Source organism: Amblyomma mixtum, chromosome 1, assembly GCF_055824585.1.
Source record: "Amblyomma mixtum isolate Tamu chromosome 1, ASM5582458v1, whole genome shotgun sequence".
NCBI lineage: Eukaryota > Metazoa > Arthropoda > Arachnida > Ixodida > Ixodidae > Amblyomma > Amblyomma mixtum.
In genome coordinates this window covers 107,940,553-107,963,041 of record NC_143012.1, presented here as the reverse complement: position 1 = coordinate 107,963,041, position 22,489 = coordinate 107,940,553, and the positions used below count along the sequence as shown (strand labels likewise).

At 46.1% G+C, this 22,489-nt stretch overlaps 1 pseudogene; it reads left to right on the top strand.

Annotated features, from left to right (window-relative positions):
* The first annotated feature begins 16,620 nt into the window (after window positions 1-16,620).
* Window positions 16,621-22,236, top strand: LOC149367480 (uncharacterized; annotated as a pseudogene).
* The last annotated feature ends 253 nt before the right edge of the window (window positions 22,237-22,489 follow it).

The following is a 22,489-nucleotide window of genomic DNA, read 5'->3' as shown; positions in this document are numbered from 1 at the left end:
TTGTACATTAATTCATAGCATCAGCGACGACCTGCCGATATTTATATCAGTAAATCAGTGCACTAATGCAGTAAAGACCCGACGTTCCGTAGTCTCTTACCTAGTTATTAATCCTACAACGCTCTCTACATTTAAAGACCGTCTAACCACAGTCAGCTGGAACGATGTGTTCGCAGAAAATGACCCGAACGTAGCATATGAAACATTTTTGCGTAAATTTTCCGATGTATACTTCGAGTGTTCTCCAATGAAGAAGCGCAGAACCTGTAAAAACAGTCGCATACCCTGGATAACTAAAGAATCGTTAAAAGTTTTGAAGAAACGAGATCAATTATATAGGACATTCATACGAACTAAATATCCTGAAGCCCTTAAAATGTTCAGGTCATAAAGGAATTTTGTCACGAAACCCCTTCGGGCGGAAAAAAGACAATATTATATTCACCTCTTTAATTCGACTGAAGGGCGCACAGGCAATGTTTGGAAGGCGCTTGAAGTTGCAACCGGAACCTCAGCAGAAACAGTAAATAAAATAACAAAAGATGGAACAGAGTTACAAGGTGCTGAACTAGCCAGCGCCTTTAATACTTTTTTTCTGTCACTTGGCGACGTTAGCGAACCCGCCAGTGACTTATCTCTTATGAATGGCCCAAATGAACAAACAATATTTTTAGAACCAGTCTCGGAAAGTGAAGTTGTAACTACATTTTTGGCAGTTAATAACAGCAAAGCAACTGATGCCTAGGGCTTTCAGATGGAGCCTATAAAGTATCTAATAATAGAAATAGCCGTTACCGACGTTCTTAATATATGCTTGTTGACTGGAATTTTCCCGCATGCCATGCAAACAGCAAAGGCAACTGTTATATTCAAGAAAGGAGACAGGAACGATATGTCAAATTATCGTCCCATATCGGTTTTACTCGTTTTTTCCAAAGGCCTGGAGAAAGTAATTCTGAAGCGCCTATCCTCATAACATTATGTGTTCCGCCCAATATGGGTTTCTAAGGAAGAAGTCGGCAGAGCTGGCACTTCCGGCTCAAAAGGAGTTTGTTTTGTCAAATTTAGAGCGCAAAAATATGGTGCTTGGACTGTTTCTGGATTTTTCAAAAGCATTTGATCTCATAAATCACAACATTATCATTAAAAAACTGTAGCATTAAGGCATTAGGGTGAAAGCACAAGAATTAATCACATCTTATTTGGAGCATAGATCTCAGTTTGTAGTAATTGGAGGACAAAATTCTGCAGTACAATCAGTAAAAAAAGTGGTCCCACAGCGCAGTATTCTGGGCCCGCTTCTGTTTATCCTGCATATGAATGAAATTATACGCCTTGACGAAAATGCCCACTATACAATCTATGCAGATGACACTAGTTTATTTTTATCAGACAACTCATGTGAGACCTTAGCTAATCAAGCCAATAGCGCACTGTCTAAAATAAATGCGCGGGCTCAAACAAACTGTTTAGCACTTAACCATCGCAAGACAAAAGCTGTACTATTTCACCCCCTCCACAAGCAAATCCAGTTGCCGCACTTTGTGTTAAACAATACCAATACTGAAATAGTAAAAACTTTTAAATCACTAGGTGTATACTTTTCTGAAAATATGACATGGGATGAACACTTCGGGTATATCGTAAATAAGTTGTCGAAAACTATTGGCACCATACGCCGCCACTGTTATTATTTCCCTACCTCAGTTAAAGTCCTTTTATATAACTGTTTATTAAAGCGAAAGCTTTACTACTTGCACTTTCAGCCTTTGTCGTGGCGCGGCGGTGCCACCATTGACCTTTAGTTGACCTTTGTGTGACGTCATATGTGACATCACGCCGAAGAGAAGGGCGACCGACTCGCGCCGTCGGAGGCTGCGGCGGTGCCACCACCGGCGCCTAACTCCTGCGCTCTCCGCTAGGAGCGCACCAGGTGCTTTGTGACGTGAAAAGCAGATGTGGCATAAGGTTAGAATTGTAGGAAACTGTAGGTAAAGATGATGGCGATTCTTAATGAGAATTGCCAACACAGTAAACAAAAAAAATAAAGAAAGAAAAGCTGAGCATGGTGGCAATTGCCACCATCCCGTTTCAAAGGGGGCGCTCCTATCCATCCATCCATAAAGCCCCTCGATAATTTGAAAGTAGCGACACTCTCCTCCACTCCGGCGTTTTCCTCCTCGAATATCCTCGCCCGTCGGCAGCGCGCGCTGCACACGGCACGCTTTTTTGGCCATCGCTCGCTCCTTGTCCGGGCAGTTGGCTGACACATGCGCGCGCTCTTAAGTTCGCGCTTTTTCCACGCTCTGTTATTGAATAAAAACACGAGAAAGACATGCGACACGCGTGACTACCACGAGCCACATAAATTAGCGTCTCGTACGCGCAATGAAAGTGCAAATTACGAGCGCTTGTGGCACGAACAAAACCACTTGCTGCATATATCTCACATTCTTTTTGACTTTTCAATACCGTCTGTCTCAACACGGCATAGTATATGAAGCATAATATTTACAATATATTTGAACATTCCTAAATATTTTCAGCATACCAATGTTTAGTTAAATGTAGATTCACTTCGAACTAATTAGCGCGTAAGTGCAGTTTATAAAGTTGTTCACAAGTGGAGTTTCAGAAGTGGGATGGTTGCTGGGAACAAGCTGGGGCATTTGCTTCGATGGCAGTCCTAAAATTTTCCATTAAGTTCAGTCTGAGTTTGGCACCGCGCAGTGCACATGCAACGGCTTAATCGTTTTTGTAGTTGAGAATTTTCGCGGCGGCTTGAAAACAAATATCAACTTTTTCCTATTAAGCATGAAACGACTTCAGCTCCCGCTGTCGGCGACCTGGAGGTGATGTCGAGCCGAAGCCGAGAGCCAAAGATCCGCGTACCGATTTCCTGTCATCCAAGGAAAGTGTCCGCACCCCGAAATTTGGCCCTCTCAAACCCCAAAATTTGCCCTTGTCTGAATTTCATGAAAATTGGTGTCAAGGCTAATTTTAATATAACCAATTCAATGGTGAGCTCCAAAATTAGGTGGGCTATCCTCAAAGTTTGTCTCTCTGGAACCCATAAATTTGACGTCGTCCATATTTGACCAACACTGGGGTCCAACCTAATTTGACTATGGGAAACTCAGTGTTGGCTTCCAAATTTAGGTAGACCACCCCCAAAGTTTGGCACACTTGGGAATTTTCCGCCCACATTCTATTCCTTTTTAAATCCGCTGAAAGAGATGTTACGTTAGGAAAGAAAAAAAACTGATAGCAACGACCGTGAAAGAACCCAAGAGAAAGTTATAGGGTCTTAGCAATTTGGTTAGCCACAGTCAAGGCTATCCTAAAGCAAGTGCCTGACTAATATAAGTCTTGAGTATAAATACAGTCACAATATGACACAGTTTTTCAGATGCAATGTTTATTACAGATGAGTCGTGCGGTTTTACGCCGAAAATATACATAAAAACCACGAATAAGCCAGCTGTGGACATCTGTCACCCGTTGGGTACAGTCCTCGAAACAAAACACAGATAACAAAAACATACTTAGGGAAATGAAACAGCTCAGATGTAGGCCTATATTTTTTGAGCGGATGATGTATTCAATGAAAGGCCACGCGACCATGCTCAACTGAAGCAAATGATCACAAACTGTAGCAATGAATATACAAAAATGGCATGCATTGGATATTTACAATACTTGAGTACATTCAGGCAACAATGGAAAGCACTGAAGTGATTAAAAAATGAATTATTTATGTGAATGCAATATGAGGTCTTTCCCGAGAATGTGGCATTGATAATCTCACCTGGTAGAGGCGTAACGGTTCAGCAAAACAACAAATAAGCGTAGATCGTTAGACAAGTTGCATTCATAAGAAAAATCTAGGTTAAATCTCGCTCGGGACATGCGCCGCATTACTGCGATGTGCACCATTACCAGAGGTTCGAAAAATTTACCGCACCGCGGATACCGCTGCACGCATACCAACACTTTTACTTCCGCACTTGCTTACACATGCACACACATTGTATGCATCAGCCGCCGCTATTATAGAACGTTGAGCGGAACCATGAAGTGACAACAATAACACGCATAACGACGCAAAATGATTAGTGAATTAAGTGAGGTTGTTGGATTTGCGATGCGCATGCATGCAGTTTCAGTATACACAGTCGCTTGGAAGAAATGCACAGTTGCTCGCAGAGGTGGGCAGTCTTCGTCGGGGTAAAGTTCTTGCGGCCGATGTTGTGCAGCCGCTTTTTTCTTCTAATGCTGTCTTTCTTGCCGCTCGGAATCGCGAAAAGAACAAGGGCTTTTTCACGCCGGCTTGTGCACTGAAATGCGCAACTCGGCATAGTGCTGCACTAAAAGAGCGCGAATAACGCGAAGTGCAAGCGCGCAATGCCAGGGAGCTCGGTCGTAGCAGCGGCGGCTGGCAAAAAAATGGCTCCGACGAAAAATGAAAACACAAAAAGTGCGAACTTTCCGCGCGCTTTTCCCGGAGACCGCCCGCGGAGCCAATCACCGTTGAGAAAAGCGCCGATGGGAGAGGTGAGAGAGGAGGATCGGCGAGGGTGCGCGGCGCGGCGGCATAGTTCACAGAAAGACGCTACTTTCAAATTATCGAGGGGCTTTATCCATCCATCCATCCATCCATCCATCCATCCATCCATCCATCCATCCATCCATCCATCCATCCATCCATCCATCCATCCATCCATCCATCCATCCATCCATCCATCCATCCATCCATCGACGTCACGCCGAAGAGAAGGGCGACCGACTCGCGCCATCGCAAGCCGCTGCGGTGCCACCACCGGCGCCTAACTCCTGCGCTCTCCGCTAGGAGCGCGATTGTGGCGTTACGCTGAAGAGATTAGGCTCGACTCACGTCGCTAGAAAGCAGTAGCTGTGCCAACCACCAGCGGCTTAACATTGCTTCGCGATCTCGCGCCGTCCGTGTGCGACGGCGGTGCACATGAACGGCGGCCTGACTGGACTGGATTGTGCTGGACTGGATTGGATTGGATTAGAATAGATTAGATTAGGTTAGATTACATTAGATTACTTGGATTGGATTGGATTGGATTGAATTGAATTGGATTGGATTGAATTGCATAACAGATGCATCGCCACAAGTCTAACCACAAGCACCACCAACAGCTACACTACCAGCTGAACCATGGCGTAGGTACGAATATTGCTTTCGCAATTACCGGGCTTAACCAAGCCAAGGCACAGCGAATTTTTTTCCTCCACATTAAGCTATGCCTTTTTAGTATGGTCCACAACACCAGCAACAAACATTAGCAAACTGTTAATATTGCAGAAACGGGGCTTACGTCTGGTCTGCAATGTTCCGTATCGCTCCCATACTGCGGACCTATTTAAAAGACACAATATCGTTCCTGTTACATCACTATACAATTACAAACTATCCTGCCTTTATAAACAGGGAATACTAAGAATAATGATGCATTAACTAACCTGGCAGGATTGCAGATAAACACCACCACCTATAACGTACGGTATATGGAACCCTGGAATGTCACCAAATGCCGGACTAACTACGGGAAACACATGTTGAAATACTCATTGCCGACGGTTTTAAATAATCTTTTTATTGAAACAGATAATGACATATCCGCGATTTCTTCACAGAAATAGCGTACCTTGTTTGTATAACCTGTTTATTTTTTTTCTTTCGTCGCTTTAATGTTGACGTGTACGCCTTCGCCGCATGCTGCTGCGCTACTGTGTATGCTGGGAGGTCAGGACTCCTCAAGCTGTTTTTTCAGCTTTTTGCCTGCCCTCCTCGCAACATTTCTTTTCTGTTGCGGAAGAAAATTTCAATTCAATTCAATATCGGTACCAGGTCACCAGGGCATCCCAGGGAACGAGAGCGCACCTGCCTCAGCTCGAGCATTTCTCCCCCGAGCACCCAGTGCGGATGCCGTGAAACCTCCTACGCCACTACTTACTTACATCGACATACTTCAGCACTTAAGTTTATCCCGTCGGGTAATTCCCTCCGCCGGCTAAGACGCTGGACAAAGGGGAGGAACTACACCTCCGAAAGCTACAGACCGACACTTACATCAACCCACGAAGACTGCACGCTATAGACCCGGAGTCATTTGACTCACACTGCAAATCCTGCGGGGAGAAGGCGGACCTGTACCATATGGTATGGGCCTGCCAACGAAATCAGGGGGTCACTGTCAATAACCAGCCAACGCAGGAGGGGTGAAGAGGCAGCTCTGACCAGCTCGGACGAAACGAGTCAAAAGCAACTCATCGAAAGAGCCTGCTCAGCAGCCTACGCCAATGGGGTTCCGGACAGAGGGCTCCACGCACTGCTACAACCTCCTAAACAATTTCATTAAAATATTTTCACCACCACCCCCCATCCGTCCGTCGGCGTTACATCCAGCCTCGGGGGTGACTCAGTAACGATGACGGGTGTCCACCGAGATATGTGAGACACTTACTGTGATCATTTCCTTCATTACAGCCCCTCTTTCTCTTTCTTCTTTCACTACGACTTCCTCTCTTCCTCTACGGTGCTGTTCAGGTGTCCACCGAGATGACACAAAAATGCTACGTTGTTTCCTTTCCTCAAAAAGCGTTCCGTTCAAAGGGCAAGGTATCGCGCCGAACGGGTGGTGGCGTGCAGTGGACTCCCCGGCAGCGCTACAACTCGCTGTCGCGTTCCGCTCCTGAAGGCGAAGCTTAAGCGTCATTGATTAGCAGTTTATTAGTATTTAGTCATTAATCATAATGCGCCATTAATGAGTAATTTGTCATTACTTAGTAATTAGTCATTATCATGTGTGACGTCATGTAGTGGTGAAGTCACCAGTGCCACAGAGGCAGTCAAAGTGGTGCGGAAAACTCTTTCACATGTACGCACTTTAGATAGTCAAAGTGCCCCCTGAATTTTTTCAGGAGGTTGCCTGTTATACAGTGTTAGCCAATGTATTCTTGAAATAAACGGTGATCACTAATTAGTGGCAGCGATTCAGAAAGGTGAATCCACTTATAGGAAAAATTTATGAAAGTAGGTTTTCATTCTGCAGAATGGCATTCCAGCCTTGCGAGCATCATGATCTAACCACACCTATCCATGGTGACACGTACTGTGGGGGGGGGAAATGAGTTCCTCTCGCGGGTAAGAATGGTGAAAAAATTTATGAAAAAGGCGAAGACGAGTGCTCTACGACGATACGCAAGTGATGGCAGTGGGATACAAGCTTTCATGCTGGTTATGCTTGCATTGCTATTGTAGTACAAGAGCAATGCAAGCATAACCAGCATGAAAGCTAGTACAAGAGCAATGGAGAAAAAATGGAATGGAAAAAGCAATGGAGAAAAGAAAAAAGAATGGAGAAAAAATTTGTGCAAAAGGCGAAGACGAGTGTTCTACGACGATACGCAAGGGATGGCAGTGGGATACTAGCTTTCATGCTGGTTACGTTTGCATTGCTCTTGTACTAGCTTTCATGCTGGTTATGCTTGCATTGCTCTTGTACTACAAGAGCAATGCAAGCATAACCAGCATGAAAGCTAGTACAAGAGCAATGCAAACATAACCAGCATGAAAGCTAGTATCCCACTGCCATCCCTTGCGTATCGTCGTAGAACACTCGTCTTCGCCTTTTGCATAAATTTTTTCTCCATTCTTTTCTGCGAGAGGAACTTATTTGAACCGAGCAGCTGTATTTTGGACCATTTCAAGTGAGTGCGTGAAGTTCTGGCGATAAGGATCCCACATTGATGATGAGTTCTCGAGTTTAGGTACAATGAGCGTTTTTGTTCAGTAAACGTTTAGATATGATGGCGCGTTACCAAAGTTACGAAAAAAATGACAAAGTCTTTTCTTGGCGTTGTTAACTACATGTGTACCGTCAATAGTTAAGGCAAGGTAGTTGGTGATGTGAACACCGATGTATTTATGAGAGTGTACAGTCTTGAGTCATGCTATTAAAGTGATAGGAGGGTAAATTGTTGGTCACAGGAAAAGGTTCATTAGACAAGATTTACACCAGGTAGAGTTGGAATCGATGTAAGATTGAAGCGTTAGTATGCCGCTATCGCACGTTATTTCCCTAATACTATACAATCTTTGGCGAATAAATGGATCTGAGATAAAATGCAGGAGGATAGGTCCTTAATGTAAATAAGGAAAAGAAGCAGACCGACCATGGAGCCATGAGGAACACCAGATGATTGAAACGAAATGTTGACCATTTGTAAGGAAAGCTTCAAGGCAGGTTACAATCTTTGGGTCCAGGTTAAGTTGTTGCAGTTTGTATAGTAGTAAGCTATGACATGCTTTATTTACGCAGAAATTTATTCACGCAGAAACTCTTGATGTCCCTGTTTTTCCATCAACTCTGTGAATTCTCGTGTTTTTCTTGTTGTTATGTGCCTTGTAAATATTTACTTTAATTATGTCATTGCAAAAGTATGCACCTTCCTCCGACTTTTACCTTGTATAATTATGTGTTGTTTTTTGTAATGAGAATGTATGAAGTTCTTGTTTCTTTTGCCGCTTGTCCTGAGCATTGTGTCGGGTGCTTGGGCCCCGTCAGGCATAGTGCATCTGCCTTTTGCCCCTGTATCCGAGACCTTGTTGTCTGAAATAAAGATCTATCTATCTATCTATAAATACTTTCGCGAAATATATGAGCGGATAAAGAAGGAGGGTTTGCCGTGTTTCCGTCTTGTATGTTTAATGAAAAAGCGTGTGAAGCTCTGTCCTCCGCTTTTAACTGCCATCCAACTGTAAACATTTTAAAGAAAAACGCTGAAGCGAAGAAACTGTGCAAAAAGTTAGACCTTGGTTCTGTTTTGAAAAGAATTACGGATTGTAAAAAGGACTTTCTTCACGTTTTCTTCAATGCAAAAACCCATAAAACTGATGCTCCTTTCCGAGTTATTGTATCGGAGAATGGTACGTGGCAAAAATCGGTTGCCATGTGCCTAAAAGACAAACTAAAACTGCTTTCCATTCAGGATCTCTTTCTTGTCCGTAATTCTGAGCAGGTTCTGAATTTTTTCAAGTAACATGAGGGACAAGGCCTATGCGCTTTCTCTGTGGACATAAAAGATCTGTATTATTCCGTTCCGCATGATGCTTTGTTATCCTGTATTGAAGAACGCATAGGCCAGCAAGGGCCGATTGCTTTTCAAAATGCTTCTGGCATCTCGGTGAATGGATTTTTAGAACTTTTGAAATTATATCTCAAGTCAACGTTCATAGTATAGGATGAAAAACCTTATCTTCAGAAAGATGGCATCTGTATAGGTTCATGCATTGCACTCATGCTCAGCGATTTGTTTTTAGCCCGTTTGTACAGGTCTTTTGCTGATACTGTAAAAGATACCAATGTAATCTAGATTTTTAGGTACGTTGACGATTTTCTGATTGTTCTTAACAGTAATGACAGTTCCTTTATGGATGACGTTCTTAATGTTCTCACTTTTTTTCGTAACCATTTTAGTCCTCTTGAACTAACGTTTGAACTACCTGAAAACAGGGTTATCCAATTCCTTGACATCAGCATCACAATTCATCATGACCGGACGTGCTGGATGTTCAAACCTCGCGGCGAAAAACCATTGTTACATTTTCATTCAGCCCATTCTAAGCTCGTAAAAAGATCTATTGCTAGCCTTTCATTTTTTAATTGTTTGAAGAAGTCTTGTCCGCACCTCATGCATGAAAGTTTTTCTCAGCAGTGTAAGAGGCTTGAGAATGCTGGATACCCTTCCCATGTCCTAGTGTCTGTGGCGGAAGGTGTTTTGAAGAAAGTCTGCAATAAAAAAGGCCGGGATAACCAGGAAGCCATGAGTAAGAAAGGTAAAGTTTCCGTCATTCCTTATTTTCATAACCTTTCTCATAATCTAAAAAAAATAGCGCAACGTTCGGGAGCCAGAGTGGTTTTTTAGGCGCCTAAGAAGTTGAGTCCTCTGTGTACGAAACATTTCAAAAAATCTGGAAAGGGTGTTGGTTGTACGAAAAAACATAGGAAAAAGTTATTATCAGATTCCTCTTTCCTGTGGCAAGCAGTATGTAGGGCAAACCGGCAGATGCCTGAATGATAGGCTTCGAGAGCATGGGCGTGACGTAGTGATATCCGTGGAAAAGGGTTGTCAGCCCACTGCCGTTTGTGTCACAGCATACCGCTTCATCAACAATGCATGGTTTTAAAAGTGCACAATAACCGGTTGACACGAGAAATCATAGAAGCGGAATGGATATCACTTTTGAAAGATGATTGTGTTAGTACCCCCTCTGTATCATTGCTGGCAAAAGAGCTCGCATATCTGGCTGATACGCTTTGCTAGCACATGGTTTGACGGCATGTTGGTCTTAATGTCGATATAAAACCACCTTTCTTTCTGATATATGAGCACATCCTCAGATAGTGAACTATGATCAAGAATGACATGCAACTTGTTAGTAAAGGATGCAAGTAGGGATTCACGCAGATATGATATGCGAAAGCTGCGCTGAAATCGCGAGAAGAAAGAGTTTGATTCTAGAAAGTTAGGTGAGAAAAAATTCGCTGTGGCTTAGCTTGGTTAAGCCCGGTAATTGCGAAAGCAATATCCGTACCTACGCCATGGTTCAGCTGGTAGTGCAGCTGGTGGTGGTGCTTGAGGTTAGACTTGTGGCTATGCATCTGTTAAACAATTCAATCCAATCCAATCCAATGTAATCTAATGTAATCTAATGTAATCTAATGTAATCTAATCTATTCTAATCCAATCCAATCCAGTCCAGTACAATCCAGTCCAGTCAGGCCGCCGTTCATGTGCACCGCCGTCGCACACGGACGGCGCGAGATCGCGAAGCAATGTTAAGCCGCTGGTGGTTGGCACAGCTACTACTTTCTAGCGACGTGAGTCGAGCCTAATCTCTTCAGCGTAAGGCCACAATCGCGCTCCTAGCGGAGAGCGCAGGAGTTAGACGCCGCTGGTGGCACCGCCGCGGCTTGCGACGGCGCGAGTTGGTCGCCGTTCTCTTCGGCGTGACGTCACAAAGCACCTGTTGCGCTCCTAGCGGTGAGCGCAGGAGTTAGGCGCCGGTGGTGGCACCGCCGCGGCTTCCGAGAGCGCGAGTCGGTCGCCCTTCTCTTCGGCGTGATGTCACACATGACGGCACACAGAGGTCAACAAAAGGTCAATGGTGGCACCGCCGCGCCACTACAAAGGCTGAAAGTGCAAGAAGTAAAGCTTTCGCTTTAAAAGTATGGGTTCAAGAATTTTACAAGGAATGCTGGTGAGAGGAATTGGCCGATAGTTTAGTGGAGAATGCTTGTTACCTGGTTTGTACAGTGGAATCACCTTCCCGACTTTCCATGTCGCAGGTAGCGAAGCCTGTTCAAGTGAATACTTAAAAATTTTTGTTAGTATGACGGAGGAATACGAACTTCTATGTTTTAGAAACATGGCGTTAATTAGGTCGCAGCCCGGAGGAGCGGATAATTTTAGTGATTTCATCACTTTTACGACCCTGTAAACGTCATTCGAAACCGGATACATGGGCGTATCACCCAGTGACACTGTGCTAGGAAATGGCGGATTTGCGGCGGTAGAAAATCCTTGCAACCCATGCGGTTTGCGAAGATCGCAGTATTATTTAAAAAAGACGAAAAAAACATCGAACAATCGCCCAATTTCTGCCCTACCAACCTTGTAAAAAGGATTACAAAAATTAATTCTCACATGTCTTGCATCCTTTGTCGACCATCACAATATTTTACATCCAGGTCATTTCGGGTTCGCAAAAAAAAACCAGATCGACGGAGCTTGCCCTTGTCGCTCAAAAAGAGTATATTTTAGATAATTTTGAAGAAAGGAAACCAGTCCTAGATATCTTCTGAGACCTGTCGAAAGCTTTTGACCGCGTTAATCATGAAACCATACTCATTAAACTAAACCGTTATGAATTACGTTGTGCTGCCCCCTCTTTAATATCCTCTTACTTAAGCAATGCAACACAGTTTGTCGAAATAAATGATGTTTTTATTCCGAAGTCAAGCCTGTCACCTTGGGCGTTCCACACGGAAGCATTTTAGGCAGCCTTCTAATTATTCATTGCATTAATGATACTGATAGCTTAGATACGTCTACCAAATGGATTACTTTAGCGGACGACAGTCGCCTCTCTTTATTCTCGTTATTCACGCCTTGAACTATCAAGCCGTGAAAACTCAACCTTCGCCAAAATTGAAGATTTGGCATGCAAAAACAGCTGAAATATAAATGTAAATAAAATTAATGCCATGCTCTTCAGCCCAAGAAACAGAGAATTGTAGCTTCTCCCTCTGATGCTCGGTGACGCTCGGATAGAAGTTGTCATATCTATAAGAACCTTAGGCGTTCACATTTCACAGGACAAGACGGGGGATACTCACGTAGCATATTTAGTCAGCAAGCTACCACAAACTTAACAATACGTTTTGCTGGGCAAGTTGGAAGCAATTCATAATGTCGACCAGCGCAAAACGGACAAAGGACCATGGAAAGAGAAGACGACCCGGGTGCTGTCTAGCAACTGAAATTTTATTGAAAAACCACGTGCAATATATAGGAAACGAAACGAAAAAACAAAAAATGGCTGAGGCTTAGCTTAGGTTAAGCCTAGTCAGATGCGAAGCATATTGTCGCCGAGTTGCATATCGAGCACGCCGCTTGGCTAGACGTTCTTCACGCTCTTCATCAGTCTCTGGAGCACGCCGCAACTTTTGCTTCTCATTCCAACGAGCAGCCCTGTCTCCAGGAGGCATCTCTATCCCGTGTACGCCTAGCAGAGGCAGGCGCACCCCCTTGTATACCGCCGCTCCAGCATCACGTGTTCACTACAGCGCACCTAGCGGCAGAAGCAGGAAACACATTGGTCGCGACGCCTCGCGCGACGGCGCGAGCTGGGGCCCCGTTTGATTGATTGATTGATAACAACTTTTATTTCCACCGATGTAGGAGGCCCCCTGCTCCCCGTCCCTGGCACGCAGGCCTAGGGGACGGGGGACGGGACCTCCGCGACTAAAGACTGGCGAAGATACATTGTCTCTTCGCGGTTTCAGCCGCCAGGCGGACAGTTCGTTTCTGGTCGGCGGGGACCTCGCTTCGCAGAAGGGCCTCCCAGGCTTCTCTACGAGGCGGCCCACATGTTAGCCCGAGATCTCTACTTCCGGGTAACTGTAGAGCCGCCCGACCCCCAGGGGATGGACGAACGTTTGCAAACGTACGCGGAAATCGCCGTGCACTACAGGTTAGGCAGGCGTTTAATGCCACCACCAGATCCAAACTTAACCAATACAGAGGCCGTCGCCTGGCGACGATTACAGGCCGGAAATTTCGTTAACCCTGTCTGGTTATTTCAAACCACGTTAGACGATAAAAAAGGTGACAAATGTAAGACCTGCGGAGCGAGGGGGACCCTCGATCATATAATTTGGCAATGCCCTGGATCCCCGGATGCTGGGGCCCCGTTTCTCCTATGTCGTTACGTCACGCATCACGTGGTCCTCCTTGGTCGCGACGCCTCGCGCGACGGCGCGAGCTGGGCCCCCGTTTCTCATCTGCTGTGACGTCACGCACCACGTGGTCATACTTGGTCACGACGCCTCGCGCGACGGCGCGAGCTGGGCCCCCGTTTTTCATCTGCTGTGACGTCACGCATCACGTGGTATGACATGGAGGTCACGAAAGGTCAATGGTAACGACACCGTCGCGCTCGAGGAGCTGGGTTGGGCTATTTTAGTATGCTTCGCATAAAACAAAAAACATCAAACAAAAAACAGAACCACGTCGAAGATTACACAGCGGATGTACGACAGTTATCGAGGAAGGCTATCTCGTTTCTCTGCAACGCCACGGAAGGTTTCGCAACACACGTGTCTGAGTTCTTCGCGATGCAATAGGCTTCAAAGATCTCCCTGCCTACCTGATTGCTGCTGTAGTACTGGATCTCAGTATTATGCAAGTCAGGCAGGCAGGGGACGACATCTTGATCTTTGCAACCGCGGCAATGCTGCACTAGGTTGGATGACAGGGACTTCTTGATGTCGAGCGAGTTCTGGTGCTCTTTCAGCCTGATGTTAATGCACCTTCCCGTCCGGCCACAATTGCAAGACAGTTCCCGTGTCGTCTTCTCTGTCCTTGGTCCGTTGTTCGTTTTGCGTTGGTCCACAATATGTATCACAAACTACCGGTTGCATACGCCGTTATTGCTCAGTATTTCCAGTTTCAGTCAATATTGTGGTTTACAATGCACTTTTACCTTTATTTTAAGCTATTCTTCATAAGTGCGGGTAACTACAACTGATGAAAGCATCACAAAGTTATTACTTCTCCAAAAAATACTCATCAGTATAATTACTAAAGTATTTACCTCGTGCACACAGGGCCATTATTGAGGCATTTCAGAGTGATTAACCTAAGATCTTCACATAGTTAAAGGCTCTCGTTACATTACAAGGAAGGTATTAACAAAAAAGACAACTTACTAGCACAACTAGCGGCGCTTCATGTAAACGCGAGTATTTATAGCACCTGTAATCCACAACGTTGGCACGTTAAGGCCGATTCACACCACGGTCCGTTCGCCCGCGGCCCGCGCATCACGTGTTCATGCGTCAGCAGATTGAGAGGCGCGCTGACCAGGCCGCGGACCGACAGCACGCCTCTCAATGTGGTGACGCATGAACACGTATATATAGTGTGCGGGCGAACGGATCGTCGTGTGAATCGGCCTTTACTGGCTGCTGTGCGAACTATGGCAACCGAATGCTTCATGTCAGGCTTCCTGCTTTACTAAACTAATACTGATCCAATAGTGGTTAAGATTTTTCACTTGTCTCCTTCAAAGCAGTCCGCGAAATGTATCTATGAACGCTTACCTATGTGTTCACCGGTGATTTCGCACCGTTTCTATACTCTCTCAGTACTACAATCATAAATTACTAAATACGCAATTCTATAAGGACAATTCAACTCTCCCGCGCTTAATGACGATGTCTTATATGCTGCAGTGTTAATGAATATGTTCGTTCCCTATAGTCGGCAATCCTTTTCAGCGTTCATTGCTTCTTTTCTTGTGTTTCTTTGTATCAATACCATGGGTTTTGCCTGAACTACTCACTGCGCTTTCTTTCGTTTGCATTTGGGTTATTTCGATTAACTCTGTATGTTTGCTTTCTGTGTGCTGACTTATCCCGTGCTGCCAAGTGTCATCGCATGTGGGGGCAGTCGCCCCGTCAAGCTCCTCTTCGAAGCAGCTTTACTGAGGCCGCTCCTTTCCGTCTACCGAGGGAAAATAAACTCAAGCGAAAGTATACAACAGCTGTATCTTACCGGTACTCACCTGTGGGGCAGAAACGTGGTGACTAACGAAAAGGGACAACGCAGCGAGCTATGAAAAGAAAAATGATTGGTGTAACGTTAAGAGATCCGAAGAGGGCGGAGTGGGTGAGGGAACAAACGCGGATTAATGACATCCTAGTCAAAATCAAGAGGAAGAGATGGGCTTGGGCAGGGCATGTGATGCGAAGGCAAGATAACCGTTCGTCCTTAAGGGTGACGGAGTGGATTCCAAGAGAAGGCAAGCGCTGCAGGAGGCGGCAGAAAGTTATGTGGGCGGATGAGATTAAGAAGTTTGCGGGGAAACGCTGGCTGCAGCTGGCTAAGGAGAGGGTTAATTGGAAATACATGGGAGAGACCTTTGCCCTGCAGTTATTATTGCTATTATTATTATTATTTAGCTTTAGTGATCTTTGTAGCGATTAGTGTTTTCTATCTAACTCTTGCCATTTTGTCGCTTTGCTTTGACTGCCGGGCGCAGTCTGGCAATCCTCTTGTTGGCTTTGACGGGCCTGAACCTCCTTTGTGCTGATACAAAGTGACAATAACGATTATTATTATTGCGAAAGCAATACTACTTGCACTTTCACGTCTTTGCCGTGCCACGGCGGTGACCACCATCGTGCCGCGGCGGTGACCACCATCGACCTTCATTTGACCTTCATTGCATTAGATTTGATTAGATTAGATTGGACTGGATTGGACTAGACTGGATTGGATTTGATTTGATTAGGTTAGATGAGATTAGATTACATTTAGATTGGATTGGATAGGAGTGGATTGGATTGGATTGGAGTGGAGTGGAGTGGAGTGTATTGGATTGGAATGGATTGGATTGGAATGGATTGGATTGGATCGTATAACCGATGCATCCCCACAAGTCTAACCACAAGCACCACCACCAGCCACACTACCAGCTGTACCATGGCGTAGGTACGGATATTGCTTTCGCAATTAGCGGGCTTAACCAAGTTAAGCAACAGTGAATTTTTATTATAATTATTATTATTATTATTATTTGTAGCAGAGCTGAGTCACTCTGACGTCACGCTGATAGTGGCCTAGCATCGTGGCCTATTCCGTCACCCTCCTGTCTCTATATTAACGCGTTTCCTATCGGCAATAAACGTTCTTCACTGACTGCCGGCCTGCTCACATGGTGGCAGCGGTCCCTAGTCGGCATGTCGACGCCAGCGTCCCTTCTGCCGCCACCGAAGCCACATCAGGCAACGCTTGGCTAGGATGGCAAACGTGGAAGAGTGAGTTCACGTAGTTTTCTACCGCTACCCAGCTGAACAAGCAGAGCAAAGAGGTGCAGGCAGCCACACTGCTAGTGACGGTTGGTGACGAAGCTAGAAAGCGTACAGCACGTTCAAGTTTGAAGAAGGAGAAGACAAAAACGACGTAGGAGTCCTGCTAAAGAAGTTTGAGGATTTCTATAAGCCCGAAACCAACCTAACATTTCACGAATTCCGATTCGGCTCAAGAAACCAGAAGGAAGGTGAAAGCTTCAGTGAATGGCTGAAAGAACTACGAATACTGGCAAAAAACTGCGAATATGGAGAGCTAGAAGACCGTATGCTGCGCAGCCGCATTATTTTGGGCATTCGCGACAGAAACTGGCAGCAAAGATTGATCGCTGAGAACCCGTCGTATCAGAAGACTGTCGAAATCTGCCGCGCCCTAGAACGAGGCAGAGAACAGTTCCGCGAGATAAGTGAAGCGGCAGGAACCACCCATGAAACTAGAGTTCATGCAGTAGCGGCTAAAAAAAACGTCTGCAATAGATGCGGTTATCAGACTCACCGTAGCGGAATATGCCCCACGAACGGTAAAACTTGCAAGAAATGTGGCAGGCGGAACCACTTCGCACAAGTATGCAAGTCGTTGCCGCATTCACGAGGTTCGATTCGGTGAAGAAATGATTTGCGGGAGCTGCAGGTTGAAGAAGACGAGGATTACTTCTTGGAAGAATATACTATGTACGGCCAATCCTTGAATTCGGCTCCGTTCTCTTTTCTGGGTGCCGAAAGTACAAGCGTGAACCCCTGTTTGTTATGGAGCGACGCGCTCTGCGCCTTTGCTTAGGTCTGCCTAAATCAGTAGCTAATGCTGTGTTGTACTTGGAGGCGCGAATACCTGATCTCAATTTCCGGTTTGAGCTTATCACTGTGCGGACATTTTTAAGGTCTTTAAAGCCTGTTCCTGGATTGGCTAACCCTATATTTACAACGAACCCAACTCTCTTCTTTGGTACTCCCTGGCCTCGGTATAAGCTCCCTCAGGTGGTAAATTGAATTCAGCGCAAAAAAACAGACAAGGGACAAAGAGAGACACACTGAGACAACACGAGCGCTCAGGTGGTGTTCACTAACTCCCTGCTGTCAAATATGTCTGTATCAATGAGATCTTTAGTACTAGTCAACCACAGGCGGGCTGACACGGCAGTCTTCTTTGACAACACCCTCCCAAGGAATGCTAAGAACCTGCCCGCCAATATGTTAAATGGGCTCATAGAGGAGTACCTACACAATTTTCCTAACCATATTGCCGTCTATACAGATGCCTCCCAGCAAAATGAAAAGGCCGCTATTGGTATTTACTCAAGGGCTCTTGATTGGAGCTACTCATTTCGGGCCCCTGACTATACCCCTATTTTTGTAGCTGAGTTTCTGGCCATTGAGTTTGCCTTAATAAGGATTCCCTGCAGTATCACTCTGGTTATTATACTCTCAGACAACCTTTCTGTTTTGGCAGCGCTCGAAACCTCGAGTGATACTCCTATGAGCCGTTCCCTTCAATTTTGTATTCCTCCACATGTTACAGAAGTACGCTTTCACTGGGTCCCTGGGCACTGTGGCATTGTTTCTAATGAGAGGGCTGATTTTTTAGCAAAATGTGCCCTTGATGGTCCTATTGTCTCTTTCGTCCCAAATACTGTTTACTTGACTCTAGCACGCTTTCAGCGATTCCAGCGTTTCCACATCTTGAGCCATGAGCCTCTCCTCGCTGCAGCGGATTTTCAACACCTGGCATTTCCTTGGAGTGTGCGGATGTGCAGTTCGAGGCAATGTGAGCTGTCCATGACCCTTTTGCGCTGCAGGATACCGCGGCTAAATCTTTATTTATGCCGATCGGGGCTTTCGATATCCAACCTTTGTGAGTCTTGTGGCGAAATTGAGTCTATAGAACATTTTTTCCTCTCCTGCCGGCGGCTCGCTGCTCTCCGTAGAATTTACTTGGAGATCCCCCTCGCTCGACTTGGGCTTCCTCTATCTATTCCGATTCTCTTATCCTTCGGGGCAAGCGCCAAGGGATATGCCCTGAAACCAGTGTTTGATTCTATTCACGATTATATAATTTGATCTGGTAGATTCCTCTGCTAGAATGTGAATTCACAACTTTTCTTTCTCCGTATTTCTTGTTTTGTACAAATTCTAGCTCTGCGTCCCAAAATTTTAAATTTAAATATACTCCATTCCCTGTACATGAGTGCGTTTGTATCCGCTATGCACCCTGGCCAATCCCCCGCCGTGGGTATGTGCCATTCAGCCCGAGGACATCATCATCATCATCATTATACTCAATTCCCTGTCCATGAGTGCGTTTGTATCCGCTATGCACCCTGGCCAATCCCCCGCCGTGGGTATGTGCCATTCAGCCCGAGGACATCATCATCATCATCATTATACTCAATTCCCTGTACATGAGTGCGTTTGTATCCGCTATGCCCCCTGGCCAATCTCCTGCCGTGGGTATGTGCCATGCAGCCTGAGGACATCATCATCATCATCACCTTGACAGTGCACACACTGACGGCAGACAACTGGAGTGCCATTGTGAACATTGAAGGCACATCATTGAAGTGCAAATTAGACACGGGGGCAAAGTGCTGCGTTATTTCAAGAAAGGACATTATAAAACCGCCAGATAAGCCAGAACAGATCTGCCTGGTCACGCTTACGGCATTTTTGGGCACAAAACCACTTCCCGTGGCAAAGTACGGCTGTTGCTTTCTGCAAACGACCAAGCTCATGAAGACGCATTTTTCATTGTGGAGCAGGACGTGCCGGTAACACTGAGTGGTACAGCAGCCCAACGTTTGGGGTTTATCAGCCGCTTGCAGAGCATTCAGCATGACCAACTCTACCCGCCAGCGCAGACTTTTGCAGAAGTCTTCAAAGGGCTCGGCCAGCTAAAAGACTGCGAGTACAACATGAAGCTGAAGCCTGGTGCCGCGGGTGTCGTCGTGCCAGCTAGAAGAGTTCCGGTGGCCCTTCAAAATAAGGTGAAGGCGGAACTACAGCGCATGGAAGAGCAAGGCGTCATAACAAAGGTAACCGAGCCTACTGACTGGTCTAGTTCCATGATCACAATAGTGAAAAAGGAGAAAGTACGCATTTGTCTCGATCCAACAGAGCTAAACAAGTCGCTTTTGCGAGAAAACCAACCTATGCCAACAATAGAGGACGTAGTTCCGCGACTTTCCGGTGCTGTGTTTTCTCTACTTTAGATGCCAAATCAGGATTTTGGCAGATTAAATTGGACGAGGCAAGTTCAAAACTCTGCACCATGAGCACGCCGTACGGCCGCTACCGGTTTCTTCGCATGCCGTTCGGAATCGCCTCTGCTCCAGAGATCTTCCAAGCAGCAATGCACCGCTTGTTAGAAGGACTACCATGCGTGGCGGTAGTTATGGACGACATATTGATCTGGGGAAGAACTAAAGAGGAACATGACTACCACTTGACACTCCTGTTGATACGCTGTCAAGAGAACAATCTTAGGCTGAACCTCAAGAAATGCGCGTTTTTGCAGCCCCAAGTGCGTTACCTGGGCCACATCATCACTGCAGAAGGCCTGCGAGTAGACCCACAACGAATTCAAGATGTACTACAAATGCCAGCGCCGAAGAACTGTAAGGAGCTCCAAGTATTTCTTGGCATGATTATTTTGTGCAGAGCTTCATTCCCAGCATGTCTGATGTGACTGGCCCGCTCCGAACATTGCTGCGCAAAGACAGTGCGTGGGTTTGGACCGAGGAGCAGGATAGACGTTTTCAGAAGTTGCGGCAGTCCTTGGTAGAAGCACCTGTGCTGTCATACTTCAATCCGAGTAAATCTATCATCCTCTCAGTCGATGCCAGCCAATTGGGAGTTGGCGCGGTTCTTATTCAAGAAGGTCGCCCTGTCGCTTTTTCGTCTCGTTCGCTCACAGGCGCACAACAGCGCTATGCGCAAATCGAAAAAGAGACGCTCGCTATTGTTCACGGTTGCACAAAATTCCACGATTACATTTACGGCCAGCCAGAAGTAACCGTGGAGACCGATCACCGCCCTTTGGTGCCGATATTCAAGAAGCAGTTGCATCAGTGCCCTCTTCGATTGCAACGCATGAGACTAACCCTGCAGCGCTATCCTATCAATGTTATCTACAAACCGGGCAAGGAACTATTTCTCGCAGATGCTTTGTCGCGGTATCCCAGCAAAGAATGCATGGCTGAAGAGACAGAGCAGTTTCAAGTAAATGTCCTAGATTTTGTTTCTGCTTCAAATGAACGTCTCAGGGACCTCCTTGCAGCAATCAATGGTGACCCTGCTCTGCTCCAGCTACGTGGATATGCGGAAACAAGCTGGCCGGACGACAACCGTCATGTTCCGGAAGCTGTCCGCCCATACCGGTCATACCGGGAGGAGATACACACCCAGGACGGCCTGTTATTTTGTAGTAATAAGGTAATCATACCACATTCGAAGAGAGCAGAAATTTTGTGTCTTCTTCAAGCCACACATTCGGGAGCGGATAAAATGAAAGAGCGGGCGAGAAGTGTCATGTTTTCGCCAAGCATGTGTGCAGAGATTGACCAGTACTCCAAAGCTCGCAAAATCTGCCAAGCGCATTAACCACGCAATGCGAAGATGCCACTTTTGAGCCACGAAGTACCTAGCTTACCATGGGAAGCAGTGGGAATGGACTTGTTCTTTTACGGTGGCTGGCAGTACGCCATAATTGTTGACTTCTATTCGTTCTTCTTTGAAGTACGTGATTTCCAACAAGTGACAGCGAAAGTGCTCACATCATGGTGTGCACAAATCTTCGCTCTTCATGGACTGCCCTTAAAGCTGTGCAGTGATAACGGCCCACCGTTCAACAGCCCAGAATTTAAAGCATTTCTAACCCCGCTAGCTGTTGCACACGTCACTTCGAGCCCGTACCATCCGCGCTCTAACGGAATGACTGAGAGGGCAGTCCAAGGGGCTAAGAAGCTCCTCGTGCAGGATGCCAGACTCCCAAATGGCTTTACTCGAGTGGCGCAATACCCCCAGATATCCTGTGCTGAAGTCTCCTGTGCAGAGGCTTATGGGAAGGCAGACGAGAACTCTGCTCCCGGTACCGGCAAAACACTTGGTTCCAGAGACGGTGCCCAGCAGAGCCGTGCACAACAGAATCCAGGAAATTCGCCAACGCCAGAGAACCTACTACAACCGTGGCTCCAGACACCTGGCTCCTCTGTCGCAGGGACAGCAGATAACAACGTACGACACGCTTCAACGGACCTGGGCACCTGCTGTCTTCCTGAGGCCAGCGGGGACACCGCGTTCCGCGATCCTGAAATCGGAAGACGGCCGGGAGATCAGGAGGACCCGGGAGCACATACGCGACGTAACCCCTCGGCCAGAGGGGTTACGTCCAGCGTCTGACGACCCAGCGTCTGACGACCCAGACGTCGCACACGACCCGCCAGAGCTACGGAGAAGCACACGTCAACGTCTCCAGCCCTGTAGCTACCCACTGCCAGAGAGACGTCGAACAAATTGTTTAGGAAAAGAAAGATATAGCAGAGCTGAGTCATTCTGACGTCACGCTGATAGCGGCCTAGCATCGTGACCTATTACGTCACCCTCCTGTCTCTATATAAACCCGTTTCCTATCGGCAATAAACGTTGTTCTTCACTGACTGCCGGCCTGCTCACATTATTATTATTATTATTATTATTATTATTATTATTACTATTTTGGCTAGCAAGAACCAAAGGAAAGAAAGAACACTACAAATTTGTTTGCGTTAGAGGCGGCAAAATCTTCGCAAAGAAAGACGAAACCGCAGCTC